This window comes from Zonotrichia albicollis, chromosome 2 (genome assembly GCF_047830755.1).
Source record: "Zonotrichia albicollis isolate bZonAlb1 chromosome 2, bZonAlb1.hap1, whole genome shotgun sequence".
NCBI lineage: Eukaryota > Metazoa > Chordata > Aves > Passeriformes > Passerellidae > Zonotrichia > Zonotrichia albicollis.
The window spans coordinates 69,000,261-69,020,705 of NC_133820.1; the positions used below are offsets into that span (position 1 = coordinate 69,000,261).

The 20,445-nt window shown below is 41.6% G+C and overlaps 1 protein-coding gene across 7 annotated transcripts in view; it reads left to right on the forward strand.

Annotated features, from left to right (window-relative positions):
- Positions 1 to 1,841: 1,841 nt before the first annotated feature.
- ENOX1 (ecto-NOX disulfide-thiol exchanger 1) overlaps positions 1,842 to 20,445 on the forward strand; it is a 352,587-nt gene continuing 333,983 nt past the window's right edge. For 2 of the 7 annotated variants that reach the window (XM_074535457.1, XM_074535456.1), the window contains exon 1: positions 1,844 to 2,201. The gene's annotated coding sequence lies outside the window, so the exon portion shown is untranslated. Of the gene's footprint in view, positions 2,202 to 2,284; positions 2,443 to 2,753; positions 3,008 to 4,287; positions 4,524 to 20,445 lie in introns of those variants that run through there. The other 5 variants (XM_074535464.1, XM_074535458.1, XM_074535459.1 and 2 more) reach the window with 5 other exon arrangements.

Consider the following 20,445-nt stretch of genomic DNA (forward strand, 5'->3'; position numbering starts at 1 on the left):
TGCGACTGACAAGAGGTTAAACCTTGTTTTGTTGTTGTTATCTGTGTTTCTAAGTACAGTTGCATTCAGTGTTAGGAGGAAGAAATGAAGAAGCAATTTTAACACAGCCAAAGAAAATACAGTTCAGAAATATATTCAGGCCTTGAAGTTTGTGCAGGTTTTTTTCACTAGTCCTTGATTTTGCAAGCTAGTTTACACTACAGGTGAAATATAAGTTGTGCATGAATTTCCCCATGAGATTTCTGTGTGCTTTTCAGAAGGTGCTTGCTTAGGGGTGAACAGGGCTGGGCTTTAAAAGACTGAAAAGATGTGTTTTCCTGTAAATAACTTAGAAGAGGATTCCCAAGCTATAATTACATCTTACTTTCATCAGGGCTACATTTAACAGAAATTCTTCCAGCAACTTTTTCTTTATTCAGCTATCTACCACTAAAAAGCAGAGCAAGAACCAGTCAGGAAATAAGTAGTCCACATCTGCACAGCTGGATCAAGAGTGGCTCCTGCTCCTTACCTAAATCATTGCATTAATTTCCTTATTTTGTCCTCCATGTGTGTCCTTGTCTTTCTTGGTATAATATGTGTCAGTATTATTTGTTGTCACTTCTCAAACTAAAGCTGTGACACTGACCCTGCCAGCCAAGGGAAAAAAACTACACACAGAGGCAACACAAGCCAGTATTGTTTAAATCAGATGAGCCCAGTGGTGTGGAAATTGCTTCTGTTGCATAAGTGTGCTCACTGGTAGACCCAAACTGATGGGCTGGTAAGCATACATAATTAGCCCAGCACCTGTGGATGTAATTCCATACCGCTTTGCTGAAAGAAGAACTGTAGAAAATAACAGGCAGGAGATTTTTCTATCGGATTTTCTTCCTACCTCTAGAAATCATAGCTGCTGTGTGCACTATTTAATACCTGATGTTAGTTTCACTTGCCAACTAATCGTCACCTACAAGTGTGCTGAAACACAGTGTAAATGAGCACACATAGGCTTTCTCCAGCACTAAATCACAACCATCCCTACAGAGGAAAGGACTGCTTACAGCAGCCCTGCTTGGTAATTCGGGCCAGGAAAGAAGCAGGTTCTCCCCTTTCAAATAGCAGGAAGACTTCAGATTAGCCAGCACTGTCCTTGGGAGCAGAGGTGCAACTGCAAAAGCCTTCCTTAACTCTCTGCTCAGACGAGGTGTTCAGCGGCCTCTCTGGGAGCAGCGCTGGGCTCTGGGGAAGCACTTGTTGCTGCCAGCACCCCGGGGCCCAGCGCCTTGTCCTGGGAAGAGCTGTCCCCGGCCGCCTGCCCCATGGCTTCCCGGATGAAAAGGTGAGGTTACGTGCTCTTGCCACACTTGGTTGTCTGCTGCCCGGCAGATGAATAAGCAAAAAACCAGACCCTCTAGCTAAGGGTGTTCCCTAAAAGGTGCTGTTTCAAAGCCAGGCTAAAGGGTAGGAGGAAGCCTCGTAGATGAGACTACTCCTCACGGGAGGATTCCCAAAGAAAGCACCGATCCCGTCGGATGGGGTGCAGCTCATCAAGCTGCACAGGCTGCCACAAGGACCTTTCGAGGTGGGGGAGGCCTCGGGGAAAACTTGCAGCAGGATGCTCAGCTCGGGGTGCCTGCAGCTTGCACTCCCGCGGCTCCGCAGGGCCCGCTCCCCGCCGCCCACCCACCGCCGCCTCGCCGCGCCCCCGGCGGAGCGGGCAGCGCTCCCCGCGGCTGCGGCGGGGCTCACCCCGCTCCGTGCGGCCCCAGCGCCCGCCCCAGGGGCCGCGCCCGGCACCTCCCCGGCGGGGCCGCTGTCCCCGGGACGCCGTGACGGCGGTGCGCTCCCCGCCCTTCTCACCGCCCCTCTCCCCTTTCCTCCTCCTCCTCCTCTTCTTCCTCCTCCTCCTTCGGGAGCCTTGCCTCCCCTGCACACCTGACTTGCCATTTGTCGGCGGCTTTGCTTGGAGGGGAGAATTTTCCCTCGGTCCCTTGCAGCATCCCTCCCCGGCACACACACACTCGCTCACACAGCCGGACAGGCAGAAGCACCGCGCTGCCGGTGCCTCGGCAGCCGCCGCCTCTCCGCACCCGGCCCCGCGCTCCCCGCCGCCGCGGGGCGTCCTCCGCCTGCTGCAGCGCCGCCGGGCCCGGCAGCCGCCGAAGGGGGGCGGCGGCGGCGGCTCCCGCTGCTCCGCGGCCCCGCACCGGCAGCGGTAGGTAGGTACGGCGGTCCCGCGGCGGCAGCCCGCTCCGGGCAGCTCCCGGCGCTGCGGAGGGACGGGGACGGAGGGAAGGAGGGAGGGGAGGGCGGCGGGAGCGGGGCGAGACGCGCTGCCCCAGCCCCGCCGGCGGCGCTCGCCTCGCTCGCCTCCCTCGGCTCCTGCTCCGGCCGTGCTCCCGCGGGGCCCCGCGCCGCCCCCGCCGCTGCCCGGCACCCCCCGGGCACCGGCTCTTCCCGGTGAGTCAGAAAGTTTGCTCTCCTGGGCGCCCGGTGTTTGTTGTTGTTTGGGGTCCGCCTGTTTAGGCTGGGCTTTTATTTTCCCATTCCCGCTAGCGGGCTATTTATTTATTTATTTCTCTTTTCTTTTTTTTTTTTTTTTAATTGCAGTCGCTGCTGCAGCGCGGGTGGAAGCGGCTTCCGCGGCCGGCGCTGCCCCCGCCTCGCTGGGCAGCCTCCCCCGGGGCACACGCGTGGGCGGGCGGGCAGCGCACCCAGGGCGGCCGGAGCTCGGGTCCCTCCCGCTGCTCCCCTTCCCTCCAGGAGCTGGGTGGCTGCGGCTGAGATGTTGCCGGCAGCCCTCCTGCAGTTGGCTGAACAGTTTTTTGGTGGCAGCTCGGGAGGAGACTGTCCCATCCCTCTCCTGTTTCTCCTCGTTCCTTGAGAGAGTGTTTTAAAACAGGTTTCAGTGAAGCTGTAGGTGACAGGATCGCGGTGTCACCGAGAGCTCTGCTCCGTTTTATAACTAGCAGTGTTACTAGCGGGTAGCGGGTTATCAGCTGGGGAACAGCCGCGTTCGACCCTGGTGAGGAGAGGGATTGGCTGTGGGTCGTGTCCATCTTCCGCTGCTTTCATCTAATTGCTAGAAGTAGCTTGCTGTTGTTTGGGGTAGAAGCAGCTCGCTTGCGTTTTACTCTTTTATTCTTTAATTCTAAATGGGGTTTGGTGGGGGCTCCTAGTTTCTGATAGGAAACTATCAGAAACTATGGAGGTTGAATAAATCCATCTCTGAGCAGGAGGGGCAAGAAGCTTTGAGGTCCTTCCCTTTCTATGTCGTGTGTTGTTACTTCTTTTTTTTTCTTATCACTGGGAGTTCTGCTGTAATGTCTCAAAAGCTTTGATGATTTTTTGCAATGAAACTCATTCATTTTTTTTCTCAATTTTAAAATGGAGTGATAAAATGCATAGGTGTTAATGAGTTGAAAGGACTTTGAAATAGTGCATGTTGTGCATGGTGTGAAATTGTAGATATACATAAAAGAATAATAACTACTCTGCAGGTTTTATTTTAAACCTTCCTATGACTTTGTGCTGAACTCTCTTCATCTGTCTCTCAGCTTTTAAGTCTGATTGTTTTTTGTACTTGAGGTCTCCTGTTTTGTTGTGGGAATGCATTGGTGGGCACCTACATTTGCCTGGTTCTCATAATCTTTTGATCGCTCATTTTGCAAAGACTTGCCACGGTCAAAAATAAGTGAAACTTGCTATTGTGGCTTTCAATTTTAGATCGCTTTTCCTGGTGCTTTTATTTATTTCTCTATTTGATAATTTATATATTTATGTTGCAACTGAAGAGGGAGGGGGAGAGTAGGGAATAGTCTCTGGCTCTTCTATGTGTCCAAAGGTACAAGACAAAAAAAAAAAAATTGTGTAAAAAAATTAAAGCACTGAAACAACCTAGGTCTGAATTCCAAGAACAAAAATTACGGTGGCATGTGTGCTTGCCCGCACCAGGCATTCTGCAGCATGTGGTATTTACAGAACTTGCAGTGTACAGTAGCTCTCCAGTAGTAAGAGAACGCTTTGTATCCTTGGAAGTGAGAGAGTCTTTGACAAGTCAGCAAAACTATAGATACAGTCAAGGAATGCTGATACACGTGTGAGTGTGTGCATATATAAATATCACCAGATTGCCTGAGTTCATTTTCCTCGGTATAGTTTGTCTTCCTTAGTCTGGAATATATACATACTTTCCCCTGAATTTTGAGGCATTTTTGCTGCTCTTCTCTGTTTGCATGTGTTTTAATGTTAGTCTTAATCTTGCTGTAAAATACAAAATAATCCGGTAATAGATTTAGAAGACTTTATTGCCAGGCAAACCAGGCAATAGATCATGAAATCAGACAATAGTATTTTGTTTCCTAGCAACCCCCTACTGCAAACAGAAAACAAAACGGTGGTGGATGCTTCCACATCAAGATAGCTATATGTCGATATTCCCAAGTAGTAGATACTGGAGTACTGATTGCGCTGAGGGATTCACTCCTATTTGTTTGAACTGCTTAGTTAATATTTGCCTTTTGTGAGAAAGATTTGCTGGGGTAAGTGCAGTTAAATGGTTAAAATTTCACTCTGGTGTCTTTATAATAATGTCTGTTAGAATGAAGAGGGCATAAAATTAGGTAGAATTTTTGCCATTAAGAATGATTTGGAGTTGTCTGTTCATATTGCAGGACTTTTTCTAAATCTGTGCTATTACGGACCCTTGCAAATCAGATATATAATCTCCTGTATCCAATACCCAATATCTTTCTGGATATTGTATTGTTAGTCATCCTTTAGCTTTGTGTTTTAAAACTATGTTTGTTAGAATGTATTGAAAGAAAAATCCTTTGTGGCTCCTAGGAATGGAAAGTAAAATCCTAAGTGCCTCCTTGCCATGTTTACGTTCTTGGCACCCAGTTCAGCCCTTCCAAGGAGTCAGTGCTATCACCGTGCCGCAGGATTGGGTCCTGAGCCATCATCTTTCTAAAAGTGCCTTTGATAATGCAGTAGTTCCCTTAGTTAGAGTGCGTGAGCACTGAAATGGCACTGAAATTCTCGACCCTGAATCAATCTGGGATGCACTTTGTGCACTGCCATCTATCTGAAAAAATCCATTAGTGCAAGCTGGAGATCTGACCTGGGATGGGTGCAGGTGTTTGTGCTCTGGAAGCTGCTGGAGATGCTGAGCTGCTGTAGGAAAAGGAACTGAGCAGGCACGGATGTGTAGTTGTATGTACAAGGCAGCAGAGAAATTTCTATGCTTTTGTCTCTTTTATAGGAGAAAATGGCAAAAAGGTGTTTGCTGAGTTTTACCTACAAGTCTTCACTATCCAACAGTATTTACAGACATCACACAGTAAATTGAAACAGAGGCCGTTTTCTTATTGGTTGCATCAGTGATTCTGTGAAAGTGAAAATATTATTCCAGTCTGGGAAACTGTAAAATCACAAGAAAAATTTGCTGTGGGGAAGACAGCAAACTTAGTCAAGTATGCATTATTAAACAACAGTATTCACGCTAGGCATGCAAAGGGTGTTCTCTGGGTGACTTAGGGGTTCACAGCATTATTTAAGAGATCTCATGCACAGTCACAGGCAATTTATTTATATTGCCCATAGGTATTTTCCTGGTTCATCTCAAGTACTGAGGTACAAAAGGGTTACAGCAGATGCCTCTTGAATAAAAAGGGTTGAAGTGGAATGGTCAGAGAGTATTATAATTCTGATAAATATCTATGAGCAGCTACTTTCTTGTCTATATTTGAAATCACACGTTTTTGTGCCGTAGCATGTGTGGATGGTTTGGTTTAGAACATGCTAATTGAATTTTGGAAGGCTTTATGGATTGAGAGGAAGTAGTCATTTTCCAATTTTTCTTCTCCGTTTCTTTCTCAGATGGCACTACTCCCAAAACTTGAATCTTACAATTAGGTAGTCCACAGATGAAGCTTGATATAGCTGCCTAATTACAGTCCCTACTTCACCTCTGCCTGTGTTTGCCAGGCAGCAAAATGAGAGAAGGCAAAGAAAACAAAAAGTACAAACAAAAAACAAAGGGGAGGGACAGGTCATGAAGTATACTGTGTATAAACAATTGAAGTCATTTGGAAGTGATTTTAAATACTCTCCACAAAACTCCTTTTACACCAACTGCATTTGTTGCTGGTGGTGAATATAAAGCTTTCATCTGCTGTAATGTGGTTGGCCGCTGATGGAGACAGCCAAGCCATAGCTCAAGCCAAAGACCTTCTTCTCCTTTGTCCCCACTGAAGATCATCTTAAGTGGAGCAGTGAGTTATGTCCATTCCATTTAAAGGTGTTTAGGAGACAGGAATTAAGAAATGGACAGCTTTGTTGTCTCTTAACTGCACAATGATGGTTGTGGCTAATGAGCTACCAGGGAATGTGCTATATGTCTTGCTGAGATACACAAGCCTGTCCAAATTTTTCACAAGGCTTGCTTTTATTATTATTTTTCAAAGTGAGTACTGAAGTAATGACAGTATACTTACTGCATGTTTAAATCTATAGGCTTCATGATTACTGTACTGAGGGATAAATACTTAGGTATTTATTTCCAGTTCTTCTTTTAAGAAAGGACAAAAGCGTGGTGCCAGTTTTGGACTCTCTTGAGTCTATGTTTTTAAAATACTGTTACCTTTAAACACTGAGCTGTCAGTTCTTGCCAAATACAGAAAGTAGACTATCCAAGTGATTACAGAAACTGAGGATTTGGTTCAGCAGAGCACTGACTTGCACACCCAACTTTTTTTTTAAGCGTGTCCTTAAGCTCATCTCTACTTGCTGAGATCAACTGGATTTAAGAAAGTGGTGGAAGTTAGGCATGTAATTAAATGCTTTGATGAATAGGGCAAGACCTTTCAAAGTAATGTCTTTGCTTTGTAGTAAACAACTTCAGGACCATTCCTCCAGGCTTGTAGAGTGAAGGGAGCAAGTAGGGGGAAAAGGCAAGTTCTTGGGGCAAGGAGTATCAAATCAGGAACTTACTGGTGGGTGATAGTGATGCTGGAAGGGATTGAGAATTAATAAATGAGTCTGGAATGGGATTTAATTACAGAAAATGTGGTTTGTGCTTAAGCTGTCAAGAGAAAGGTAACATTTTGGTGAACAAAGAGGTGGTATTCCTTTTTATAAGACTGTTGTGAACACGTGAAAACCAAATATCATCTTAACAGAAAGGTATTGACAATTTAATGGAGGCTCAAAGAAGAGCAACAAAATACTCATGGGTCTGGAGGAACTAGCTTGAAGGGAAATATTCAGAAATAGACATCTCTAGTCTGGGACTGAATATGGGGAGATGGGTTAACTATGTGTCTGTGTTTGAAACGTATTTTAGTCAAAGCAGTCAGATTTTTTTTTCCTGCCTTATGTGAGAGAATACCTATGACTAAATGGAGAAACCAAGGAAATAAAAGTTTAAGATGAATTCTGGGCCAAAACTCAGTAGCAGAAAAATGTATTGTTGTTTATATTAGTCTGGGTGTAATGCAAGCCCCCCATGACTCTTCAGATGTTTAAAATGAGATGTTTAAAGAGTAGGCAAATTGTTGGCAGGAGTATTGGAGAAGGCAATACTGCATTTTCAGGGAGGTGAAGTACAGGATCAACCAGCCCCTTTTCACGCTTCTGTTCTGGTCTAGTTTCAGCTGAAGATTACAGGCAAGCCAACCTTGCCTTGGCTTCCAGTGCTGGGACAGTTGGGTTTTGTAATGCGGGATTGAGAACAGGGTCACCATGTGGGCTCAGGCTGAGTCATTGATGGGATGGTGGAGGTACAAGGATTAGCTACAGTATATTTTTTAGTAAACAGTATAGGTTTTTAATTTGTTTGTTTTTCTTTTTGGAAACGATGAGCATCTCAGGTCGTGTGGAGGGCTTCCTCTTTCTTGACAGATTCTGCAGCAATTTTTTTATCATTTGAGGACACTTACTTCCATTAGGTGCAATGATGGATAGCAGGTACTGTTCCTTCCTTCCTGTCCCCCCATCACGATGCCCTGATCTCAGCACAGCTGTCTCCTGTGATCTAGCTAGTCAGTGTGCAGTGCAAGTCCTGATGACCACTGCCACCAGTGGTGTGTTTTCTGGAAGAGACTGAGAAAGGGGGAGAGACACAGAGATGATCTTTCCAAGGATGCATTGGTTTCAATGTCTCCATCATCCATGTAAATTGAGAGAAGACTTCAAGGAATGTGCCGCTTCAAGGTATAATGACAGCTTTCTTGTGGAATGACAGCCTTTCCTGGAATGAAGTTTAATAAATTTGGTTTATTGCAATTCCTGTACTCGAAGCAAGCATTCAGAAAAAAAAAAAATAAATGTGCAGACTGGTATCATCAGGGAGTGTTTTCCAGCAACCATGCCAATTGCAGAGGAGGAGGTGGATTTCCCTCTGCTGTGCTTTATGGATACCTGACAGCCAACTGTTTAAACAAGGCCTATTTTGGTAACCATAAGGTAAAAACAAGTGATTCAGAATAACCCTTCTCAGCATGTTAATGATTAAAACAGTAATCCTGCAGCAGTATCACATACAGGGGAAGGCTGATCTGGGATATCTGGGCTGAGCTGGTTGGTGAGACTGACCTTTAGGTACTTGACTGTGCAAGAAAGGAGTGTTTTGAAGTGGTGAAAGACAGGTTTAGGTCTTCTGTGTGCAGTGTAATGTGGAAAAAATCGGTCTGTCTATTAAAACCTGGTACACTCCCAATATACTCCAGGTGTCTTTGCTTATACACAATCCTCTGAGAGTGAAGCCAGGTTCAGTCCTTGCTGGTGCTTCTCTCTGGGAGCTGGTGGATTGGTTGGTGATGGAGATCTGAGAAGAGGTTCATTTTGAAGGAATGAAATTGAAGGAAGTTTTGTTTTTTAGGCAGAACATAAGGATTAAGGCTGAGGTTGATTGCTAATGCATTGCTTCTGCTAGAGGGACAGTTTTTTGGGGACACAAATTATTCGTTTGTGTTTGTTAATAACACTCTTCTGTGTAAGTGTGTCTAAGATCAGGCTTGTTGGGTGGGATAGTTTAGACTGAAAGGTACTGTGTAAATGTGAGATTATTATCTCCCTTTTGCAGGAAGAAGCTAGGTCAACAATAATCTTAATTACAACTTGTTTCTGTTAATAGATCTTTATTTTTAGAGTTAAGTTAAATGAGGCTTTAAAATGCTTTTATACAGGTACTTTTAATGTAGTGTTACAATTTAGGATGTGGGGTTTGGTATAATGGATCTTAACAATACTTGTGGAGGAGCAGTTTCTCCATGTCCAGAGTGGATAATTCACAACTGTTCTGGTATGGCAGGTTGTCTCTGTGTAGGTTTTAAAGGGACCTGTGCCCTACACAGTGTAAAAATGCTTCAGGACATAACAGCTCTGCCTGTGGTAGAATGCAGTCAGGATTTAATACTATTCTTAACAATTCTGTTTAGATTTATTCATTCCTTTTAGGAAGCATTTTGTCAGGGAAGCAAAGAAGAAATGAAATAGAAGGAGCTGATAAAGGTGTGGGGTGAATTTAGGGAGGTGGATTGGAATAACCAGAACGAGAGCATGCTCTTAGAATGAGCACTGGTTCTTCTGCCCTTATAAGAAGTATTTCAGCAATGACAAATAAGTTTGTTTCATCTGAAAGCAGCAGATTGCTTCTTAATATTTTGCTGGTCTGACATCCTGTGAAATTGTGTTATATCCTAATTCAGTGGCTGCTCTGTATGTAGAATAAGAGCCTGCTATTTTCTACCAGGGGAAGCATTCCCTCTCCTTCTGCAGTGGTAGAGATATTTTGGTGTTAGAGGTCCATGGATTAATCTCTTCTGATGACTTCTGATAGATGTTGGTGTGACTCAGAAGAGAGAATTGCATTTTCTGAATAAGCAATCTTCTTAGTTTGGAGTTTTTCTCAGAGGTGGGACCTTAGCTCAGCAGTGAAATCTGCTGAGATCACAGCACGGGGTGGGTTTGGCTACAGCCACATCATAGTGTGGCTGTGGTCCTCTGCTGGCAGGTGGGGAGCAAGCACTCTCTGGATTTACTGGCTGTAAATGGGTGATCTGTTCATGCATCCTCATGCCTCCCATGCACACGCCCTTCTGGCTTTTGCTGTCTTCAGGCAGAGCAGAAGTGGAAGTACTGATGACAAACTGTTCCATAAGAAAGCTGATGATTTAATGATCCTGGAAAGTGCATTTGATTTAGAATCTTCTATATGTTGTCTTTCCCTTAGTTTGCCTAAAATGAGCATCTCTCTGGTTAATTTCTTTTTAGCAATTGAAGGCACCCTTGGCCATTTTTTTGGTTCAAGTTTATTCATATCTTCAGAGTAAGAGGAAATACTGTGTGTGCTGATGAATCATTTTCTGCAGTGTAATCTCCCATTTCATATGAAGCAGAGAGCCATTACCATTTGTTTCATTGACAGCCTGTGAGGGAACATGCCATTTGAGTTCCTAGGGGGACCTGGGTGAAGCTTGAGCAAGAGCCTCAGTGTGCTGTTGCCAATCTACTTAGCTACACAGTTTCTTGCCAATTCTGTAAGCTTAACACTGTTACGTAAAAGCTTGTGAAACTAGGTATGGTGTGTTTGTCATTTGTTGGGTTGTTCAGTTTTATTTTTCGTGATATGTTTGCTTAATTTCTGTATCATCTTACAGAACAGATGCAATGTGTAGTTTATATTGTTTTCTTTACAAAAGAGAAGGGAGCTGTAAATTCACCCTACAAAGGAAACTATTAACATTTTTTTAAGTAAAGGAGGCTGGAAAATTGGAATTTCTTTTTCAGTTTCTTGGAAAATACTAAGGGAGATTATATAACTGCATGAAGTCTCTGGGGAAAAGGAAAGAAGCCTTGCTGATAATAAAAAAAACAAGTAGCTGCTTAATGTAATCCACTCCTCATGGAAAGGGGAGAGAAGGGAGACCTGTGCAGTCAGACCAGGCTTCATTTATTCCAAGCTGAAGGTGGGCGGCACATCTGGTGAGCAAAGGGGTATAAGGCCAGCTTGCTGGTCTGACACCTGCGTTTACCTCTTCCACAGAATCAAACAAAGTTGATTCTGTTTGGTGTTATATACTACAAATAAAACAGAAATTAGAAAAGTAATATTTTTCAGGCTCATCTTGCCCAAGAATCAAGGGAGTAGTTTGAAGTGAGTCAGTTAACTAACTGCAATCAAACAATTCTTCTATACCTCAAGTATCAATGCTGCATGAGTAGCTAGGCAGAAAGGAATAGTGGTCATCTTGAAATGATGAAGAAAATAAGTTTCTTTTGATTCTCCAGTGTCAGACAGGCTACCTGATGAAATTGAATATTGAATTGAAAGCCCAAGGTTGAATTTGATAATCCTGAAGATGAGATCCCTTGCATCATTGAACTACAACTTTGACCTTGATAGCTTCAAGCTTGATATAACCTTTGCATCATTGAAGTATAGTTGTGATGATCACTGAAGTCACTGTTCTAGGTTTCAGTGGCACTTCAATGTAATTGTGTTGTAGAGGAATCATTTTGTTATTGGGGGGACAAAGAGCAAGAGCCACTCGTGTTTTAAACACGAGGAAAATGAAGACTTCAGAGTTGGAGAGAAACCGCCTTTCATGCTAATACAAAATGAGCAATATAGAGTGAGATGTAAGCCTGTATGTACTGCCCTTTCAAAGACATTTAAATTCACTAGCTCACTGTTAAACCAATGAAGGAAAAGGGCAATGCAAAACTCAAACCCCAAACCTAAATGAAACAGCACTTCTGTTGATGCAAGGTGTTTAGTGAACATGAAAAATGTTCAGAAAGTGGCTAGAAGCATCCGTGCTAGACAAAATGCAGACCTTTGTAGTGCTCCCAGCCATGTCTCTAAGGGATGTCATGGGATGGCTGTACAACAAGGAGGCATTCTGTAAGCGCCTGAGGAGCAAGTGTAGTAGTAGCAGAAACAAATTGAAATGAGAACTTCTGAGGTAGGTTTGTCCTGATGCTGAGTTCATCTTGGTGAGAGAGAACTGTCTGTATGATTAGCAGTTGGCTGGAAACAAAAAAGTGTTTAGACTTATTTCCTTCAGTTACTCATAGACATCATCTGAGGAAGATTTTATTTTCACTTTTTCCTCTACTCTGTGGTCCTCAATAATGCAACTTGGTTTAAACAGAAGTTGAATGTGACTTCTGTAAAGACTTTTTATACTGCATTGTATAATTATTTTATATTTTTATATAAATATAAAAATTCCCCAGAGATTCCCCAGGGAAGTGGAAATCTTAGGAAGGCACATAATGATGGTTTCAGAAGGATTTCCAGCAGCTACAGCCTGGTGATGCTCCAGTTCAGATGGAAAGTTTCTTCATCTAACTTGCAAATAACTGACATCAGATATCTGAGAAAAATATTGAAGGAGGTTTCAGTAGCTATAAAAACTGAATTGAAAGTTTAAATGTTTTATGTGAAGATGGAGAACAGGAAGAAGTCTGACCTACAAGGAAAACGTCTACAATGCCCACAGTGAATAAAGTAAAAGTAATGGGCTGAATATGTTGCAAGAAATAAAAAGTTTTCAAAGTTTTTTCTAGTGTCAAGAATGCTGAGTGACCCTAGCATGGGCTGGTTGTGTGAACACTGTGGGGCTTTATCAGTTGGGTTTTTTAAGAATTTGATAGATGCAACTATGTTGCCTCGAAAGAATGCAAATGATTCTGTTGCATGGTTGTTCCAGATTTTTTTTTGTCTGATTCTCACCAAGCCCTACAGTGAGTGGGATAACAGGAAATAGACAGTCAGAAGGACCGTGGTTTCCCAACTTACACTGAAATCCACATGAAGAATCTGTGGTTGTGTTTGGTTTTTGTTTGCTTGTCTCTGGGACAAGCAAACAGTGGAATATATGGCAATTGAGTTGTAGGAGATGCTGCCAGTTGAACATGGATGTTTCAGGCTTGAAAATTTTCTTCCCTGTCCAGGTAAATGTGGAGTGTTTTTCCATGTTGCACAATTAGGCTTGAGACATTTTGATAAATTCACTTTGTCATTCATGATCCCATGCTAACACAACTTGAAATTCAGACCTGGCTGATGCAAAAACATCGTGAAGCAAGCATGGACAGGGAGAAAATTAATCTGTTTTCCAGAAGCTTATGTAGCTGTATCCCAAGTTGTTAAGGCACCCCTGAAAATAAACCAAAAGAATGGTAGATCTTACTGTCTAGAGACTTACAACTCAGCTACTGTGTTTTTGTGTATTTTGAGTTGTATGCTTTCAGTTTTGGACCACGTTGGAGGAATAATCATGTTACAAAATTAGTTTGGTAGTCTGCGGTTTGTGTTTTTAATAGCAAATGCTTTGTGGACTTCTTGCAGTGTTTCCAGTTGCTGTCTTCAATCAGACCAAGAAAGTTGTCTGAATTCTGGGAAGCATGTGGGGAAAAGACTAAGGGTCCATTAGACCCTAGTTTCTGCTTTTCTCCAGATGTTTACTCCATAACTAGTAGTAAAAGTAGCACGTAGACCAATAAAAATAACATAGTGTATTAGAAGTACCAGAATATGTGTTCTTTTGGCAGAGAATGTTGAATTCTCCTAGAAAACAAATTAGTTCCTGTGCATTATGTGTTCATGGAGGTTTACATGAGTAATGAGTCAAATGTTCTTTTAAGATGTATGGGGCCAGATTCAGATCCCCAGTGATTTAAATTTTGAGTAATTCAAAAGATATTTATGAGTTATACTTCAATAACAGATTACAATCTGGTTCTTATTCTGTAGGATTTTAATAAGGTTATAAGAGGGAAATTCATCTTCATTTTCCAAATGTGTAGCAAGTTACATAATTAATCCAATATTGTCTTCATTCTGGAGGAGGCTGTTTAACTTGAATTTCTTTGTCAAATACCATGCAGACAAGCTCATGTGGTGGTAACATTAAGTAAAGATAGAGTTATCCAGATATATAGTTCTGTCATTAACTTGACTTGTTTTCAGTAGAGAAAGAACACGTTGCTGAAGAGAAGAAAGCATGCTATTTTTGCAGTCACTATGCAATTAGCTCATATAACCCCTGTGCTCATCATGCTTTGTGTAAGATCCAGGGTGACCAACTGTGGGTCATTTGTGTGAGAACAAAGACCCTGGGGCTGAGAGACAGTTTATTAAGATAATACCGTAGGGTGAAGATCAACTGTCAGAGCATTGCCAATGGAAGTGTGTCTGTATTTATTGAATGCTTGCATAAAAAAGAGTTGCTTGAACTGGGATGTTTTGAATACTAAAGGATGGGGAAAATAACCAGATAAATGGTTATGGTAGTGGTGTGAGCATGGAGCTGACCTCACCTTGTTTCTGCAGGTTCTCCTTTAGTGGTGATGGCTCTGTGGATTTTCTGATGCAAGGTTGAGTGCCTGCCATTTTAACCATGGGATGTTTATTATTCTTGTCCTTTAATCCTCCACTTTCATTAAAATGAAGGGCCCTCTATCAGTTTTAGTCACTCTTAACTAATGCCACCCAAAGTTAGCAAAGGAAAGGCAGGAGAAACAGATGAAGTTGCAGACAGAGCATCATTTAAGATTCATTCTCAGGACGCAGGGCTAAAAAGTATTTTTCCCAGATGTTTCTCTTTCCAGGTAGAACAAAGAAAAGTTGAATTGAATTCTTTCATCCATGTTAAAGAGTACTAAGTGTGTTGTCACTTGCTGATGTCTCAGTGTATTTGTCACTGGGAAGCCCACAGCAATGTGCTTTCTATTTTTTTTATGAAAAATGGACATACAGTCTGTTTAAAACAAAATAAATGTGTTGTTTTTATTTGTGTAAGGAAAACAAAGCTGCTCTTGTTTGCAGACTACTCTATGACCTTAGCATGTGTGTAATGGCATGTCTGGTGCAGTGTTCTAACCATAGTAAGAGAAGCAAGTTCTTTGTCACAGTGCCTCATAAAAGTGCCTCATAAAGGATTTTCTGTGTATGTTTTTCTACTAAAAATCTTTGATAATCTGTTATTAAATATGAAAGCTTCTTATTTCAGCTTTACAAAAACATCAGATTCTTCTCTGGGAAGCACACAGAAAACTCAGTTAAAAACCCAGCTTAAGATTCAGTTTTGCAGACCCTTCCCCCTCCTTGCAACATTCATATGGAAATACACCATTAACTGTGAAATTCCCTAGCAACCTTAACAGCCTACAAGAAGAGATCCAAACCCCAGGAAAACTCAATTCTCAAGAGCATTTGTACTGTCTTTTGTTAATATTCATTATATTCCAATAAGTGATTTGATAAATTCTTTTGAGGGTCTCTACTATTTTTTCTCTCCATTCCAGTGGTTGTTTAGTTGTAACAGTGCAATATTCCCACTGGTGGGAAGTGGAACCCAAAGCTTCTTACCATCTCTCCCAGAAAGCCTTCAAAAATCCACTTCATGGTGATTCCTTTGCTAATTTTTCTGCCAGTCCATAATTTAAAAAAAATTTTTTTTTTAGTGAGTAGTAAGTTTTTGACAGCTGATAGAGGAATTATTAGTACTTTATAGCATAATAAATTGCTTGCTGACTCAGTTTAGGGAGAGAAGTCATTCTTTCATATGCATGGTGGCAGTAATATGTAGTACCTTGATGGGTTTTCTACCTCTTAATTCTCTTACCTAGTAAAGACTAGTCATCCTTACAAATCCAGAGCTGATGCTATGGTATGCAGTATCTCAGGTGTCTCAGTACAGAAAATCATTCAGGCATTGCTTCAGTTTATCCTTAATCCCACAGGAGCTGAGAAAATCCCACTGCTTGATGGAGACAGGGCTGAACCCTAAAATGAAATCAAATGAAGCTTCATTAGCCAGTGAAATTAATTTCTCTTACTTTTGTTTCAGCTCTGGTTTCTAGAGTAATTTTTCAGAAGGAATGTAGAACTGTGATTGTTTGTTGGGGTTTGTTTGGTTTGTTGTTTGTATGGGCTTTTTTTAGGTGGTTGATTTTGGGTTTTCTTGAAATTTTAAGTGATCCCTTCTGTATGCCTTTCTCTCTATCACTTTTCTATAATCCTTCTTTCTCCTTTTCTTTATGTCTGTCTGTCCCATGTCCTTTTACCACAACCTCTATTTCTTTTATATTTCAGATGTGTTGTTTTCTGTTTAATGCACTGTCTTCTCTATTGCATTCCTTTTATTTGCTCTCCTCATCCTTCTTTCTTGCTTTCCCCTACTATTTTATATTTTGAGGCTCTGCCCTAGAGATTCAAATTAATTTGTTTCTACAGGGATAGAATTGTAGACTACTCTAGATTTCCTATTTTGTATCCTGTCCCCATGTCACATGAAGCAAAAAGGGGTAGTGAATGTAGCCCAGCAGTGCTGTATGGCCACGCTAAATTTCTTTTTGTTCGAAGGCTTAGAAACTCAAGTTTCTCTCTTGAGTTCAGGGCTTGAGTAGGCTTTCTTGTCACCTTGCTCTCAAAAGTAATTTTTTAATAGTAATCTCTCTTTTGCTCCTTGCATTATATAAGATCAGTAGTGTAAGGGGCTACCCACGCCTCTTTAAGTGTAATAGTTTTGTACAGTTTGTTAGAACATTCATGTTTTTGCACAAAGAAAACTTTACTTTTGTATAGGAATCCTTAATCTGAAACAGCTGTTCCAAAGAAAGGGAAATTTTTGACATACAGTATATTTAATTATTTTTTGGGTGGGTAAGTCAGTTTGAGAAATGTGGTTATGCATTGCTAAGGTCTGTAATCTTAAATGTTCAAGAAATATTCTCTCATGTCTTAGTATCAAAATTTGAGTGTGAAATAGGTAGTACTATTAGAAAGCTCACTGAGTGGTGAGTCAAAGTAATTAAGGGAAAGTAAATAATCTCTGAGGTTCTCATTCCCCATGAAACTAATTTTGTATCTTATCCTTCATGTATTTAAAAATAGTTCCCTGCTAATTCAAGATGCTTGTGTACTATGTCTGTGAAGAGCACTTCAGTCCTATTGAAGGGATGGCAGATTAGGGAGTTATTGGCAACAGATGATTTTTTATATTTCAAGAGAGACTTTCATTTGGGCAATCTAAGAGAACAAATCTTGCTGGAAAATGAGCTTGCTGTACAGTGAGAGAGCAGGTGATCAGCCAATCATTTTATGAGGGTTTATGACGAGGAAACGTTTGGGTTTGTCTTTAAAGGGATAGAGATGACAGGATTTTCTCGACAAAGATGAGCTTTTCTCCTCAGTCTAGTAAGGCCTTAAATGTTTTGCCATAAATGCTTTCCTGTTTTACCTCTGCTGTTTGGAATCAAGGTTAATTTATTCCCTAGACTAATAAAGTGTACCTTGGGAGAGGAGTGGGTTGTATTAGAAGGGCTAGACTGCTCTGGAGCTGCAGTTCTGCTGTGCACAAGTGTGACAGTGGCCTGACGGGAGAGTGACAAGATTGCACTGTCAACTCCATCAGTATCTTGAGTAGTTATCTTAAGAGGGCTAATAAATCTCCATGACATGTCTTCAGGTTTCTGTGCTGAAGAAAATGAATATAATTTATTTATTTCTGTGTGCATTCTACTCATGAATTCCTGAGGTCTTCTGTTGCCCAAAGAGGCATAATGCATATGTAGATTTATTTTTTCTTACGCAGGGAGGTGCAGGTAGGGAAATGAGGCAGCAAGGGTGAAATAGCAAAGGGGCTCCATTTGTGTGTACAGTGTGCATGGAGCGTGGTGCTGTGCTGAAATGTGTGGAGGGAGCACACAGACTCACTCTGGGCATGTAACATAATTGCAAGAATTAGCAGCCTATGCAGTATGTGTAGTGCAACCCCTTGGGCTCTGAACTGCCTGCCTCAGGTGTCGTGAGGAGCTGCTCAGTGTGCAGGAACTCTGCAATTACAAGGTTCAGTCATAGCAGAGTTACATGCCTAAAGTAGACAGTGTAGATGTATTCCCTCGCATCAGATGGGGATGCATGTGTAGCTTATTAAATAAGGAATTAAATAAGGATGCTAGCCTGTTTGATAGTGAAGTTAGAGGAGTTGGACATGGTCCTTTTTTTTTTTAAATTCAGATCTGCAAGATGAACTGGTAATGCTTTTTTTTCTTTTTGATGTATGTTAACAGAGACTTTCTGGTTAATTAACTGCAGATCCTTGTGCAAACTTAGAAAGACTGGAACTTTATGCATGTGTCCTGCTGTCATCCTCATGCTCCCTGAAATCACTGAGGAGTTAGGTGCAGAAAAGTCAGTGCTTGGCCAGAGCCCTGCAGATTTGGTGAAAGAAAATAAAATTATCAGTTAGCATTCTTGAGAGCAGGTAAACCTAATCAGTGTAAAGGGAATTCTGTGACCTGTTATCTAGAGCAGGAAAGCTGCTTTTTATTAATCAATCAAAAAAAAGTTGAAAATAATAGGAAAAATGACTTGAGGGAGGGAAAAGCAGAGTTAAGGAATATTAGTAGGCAGCTGGTACTGTTTGTGAAAATAGACTATTCTTAAAGCTTTCATAGGCATTGTGTAGTGTATAGGAAAAAAGCCTTTCCCTTCTTCTTTCAGAGTGAAGCCATGATTTTATCTCAGTAATTGAAAATAATGTCTGAAGTTGTTCTTAACTAAATTTACATGAACCCCTTTTACAATCTGTTGTTATCTTTCAGGGACTTTCTCAATAAATGCTGCTGCCTGTGCTTGGATGGCATGATCCTATATAGAAAACAAGGCTGAGCACATCCTGTTCATTACTCAAAGAGCAGCATTTCTAGCCTAATTATGGTGCCATTTGGCAGTGATGCTGTAGTTAAAGGTGGTTGTTGGTGTTTCTGTTATAAATCCTGTGTACTTGAATGACTTCATTCATGCCAGGCAGAAGTCTGACTAGCTATTTGCTTACTCATTTTCCTCCCTTTACCAAAAATCCCTAAGTGAAGAAAAGTTCTGAATTTCTTTGATCTGTTAATCTGTCAGTCTATTTATTACGAAAATGCTGTGCTTTTCCTTAATTTCAAAACTTTCCTCTGTTGTGCAACACACATGGTAACTGGTTGGTGACTTGCATCACTCAGCACTGTGAGTTGCTCAAAGAAAGCCGTGCCTGTGAAAGAGGGGAAAGGAAACACCAGAGCATATGGAATTGTCTAAGTTGAGCAGTCTGTGCACGGTTATGTCTGCAAGCAGAGATGGTTTCAGTTGCCTCGGTTGCTGCAACTGGGCAATATTAATATAATGACTTCTTGCTTCCTAGGGAACATTGCCAAGATCCTCACAGTTCCATGAACACTGAGCCATCCCTCTAGGCACCACTCTATTGTCAGATCTGTCACACTTGCATTAGTATACATTTACTATTTCCTGCTGTATAATGACCACTGCTAGATCCAGTTGTATTTCTATGTTTTGAGAAGAGATGGGGGGAAAAAACCCAACTAGACTCAACTAGCAAATGCTGTTAAGCAGTTTCCTCCAAAAAAAAGTACAGTGAGTTTTACAAAAATGCTGGTTAATGTGGGATTTTTTTCAAAGCATCTCCTATTTAGAATGCTTTTTTCTTTTTTAATTAGGCAAAGGGCCTCATCCAAAGTCTGTTGAACTTAGTGAGTGTTTTCTGAGTGACCTTCTAATGTCTGTTCAAGGCTGTGGAGGCCCCCAAAGTCGTAATGCTGAGAGGTGTAATAGGCCCTATAAATCTCAGTGGGTCATTAATTCTAAATCTCAATAATGTTAAGACCAGGATGCATGTAAATGAAGCAGAGTGATGAACATAGTAGGAAGATTTATACAAGCATTTTCTTGCTTTGCTTTGCCCAGTAGTAGAAATTGTAGTTTTGGCATGGAAACTTGCTTTCTACCTTATCATCAATTCCTATATATCAGCTATGTGTTTTTGGAACTTACATAAATGCATCTTCCTGGGGGAGATGGCCGGGGATTTTTTCTTTGCCTATCAGAAGGTAATAGAACATGACTTGTAAATCTCTGTAAGATGAATATGAGGCCCTCAGCTAAAAAATTAATTGAATAAAACAAATTTTCAAAATGTTATTGCACATAGAACACTTGATCCTGGAAATCATGGAATCATAGAATGGTTTAGGTTGGAAGGGACCTTAAAGATCATCTAGTTCCAATCCCCCTGCATGTCACTCACTAGACCAGGTTACTCAGAGCCCCATACAGCCTGGTCTTGAACACTTCCAGGGATGGAACATCCAAAATTTCTGCAACCAGCCTGTTCCAGTGTGTCATCACTGCCATGGTGAAGAAGAGACCGTTCAAATTTTAAAGTACACGTGCGCGTTTTGGTTGGGTCTGTGGTGACAGGATCCTGAAGTACACACACACAGGGGAAGCCCATATCATAGTGAGCTATGAATTCACCATCTCTGGAATTGCTAATGAAAGCCTTATTGTTACACAGTGTGACCAGGAAGGCTTTTCAGTGTCTTCCTTTTGAAAAAGAAAGGAAAAAAAAAGTAAAAAGAAAAAAAGTCTTGCCTGACTTG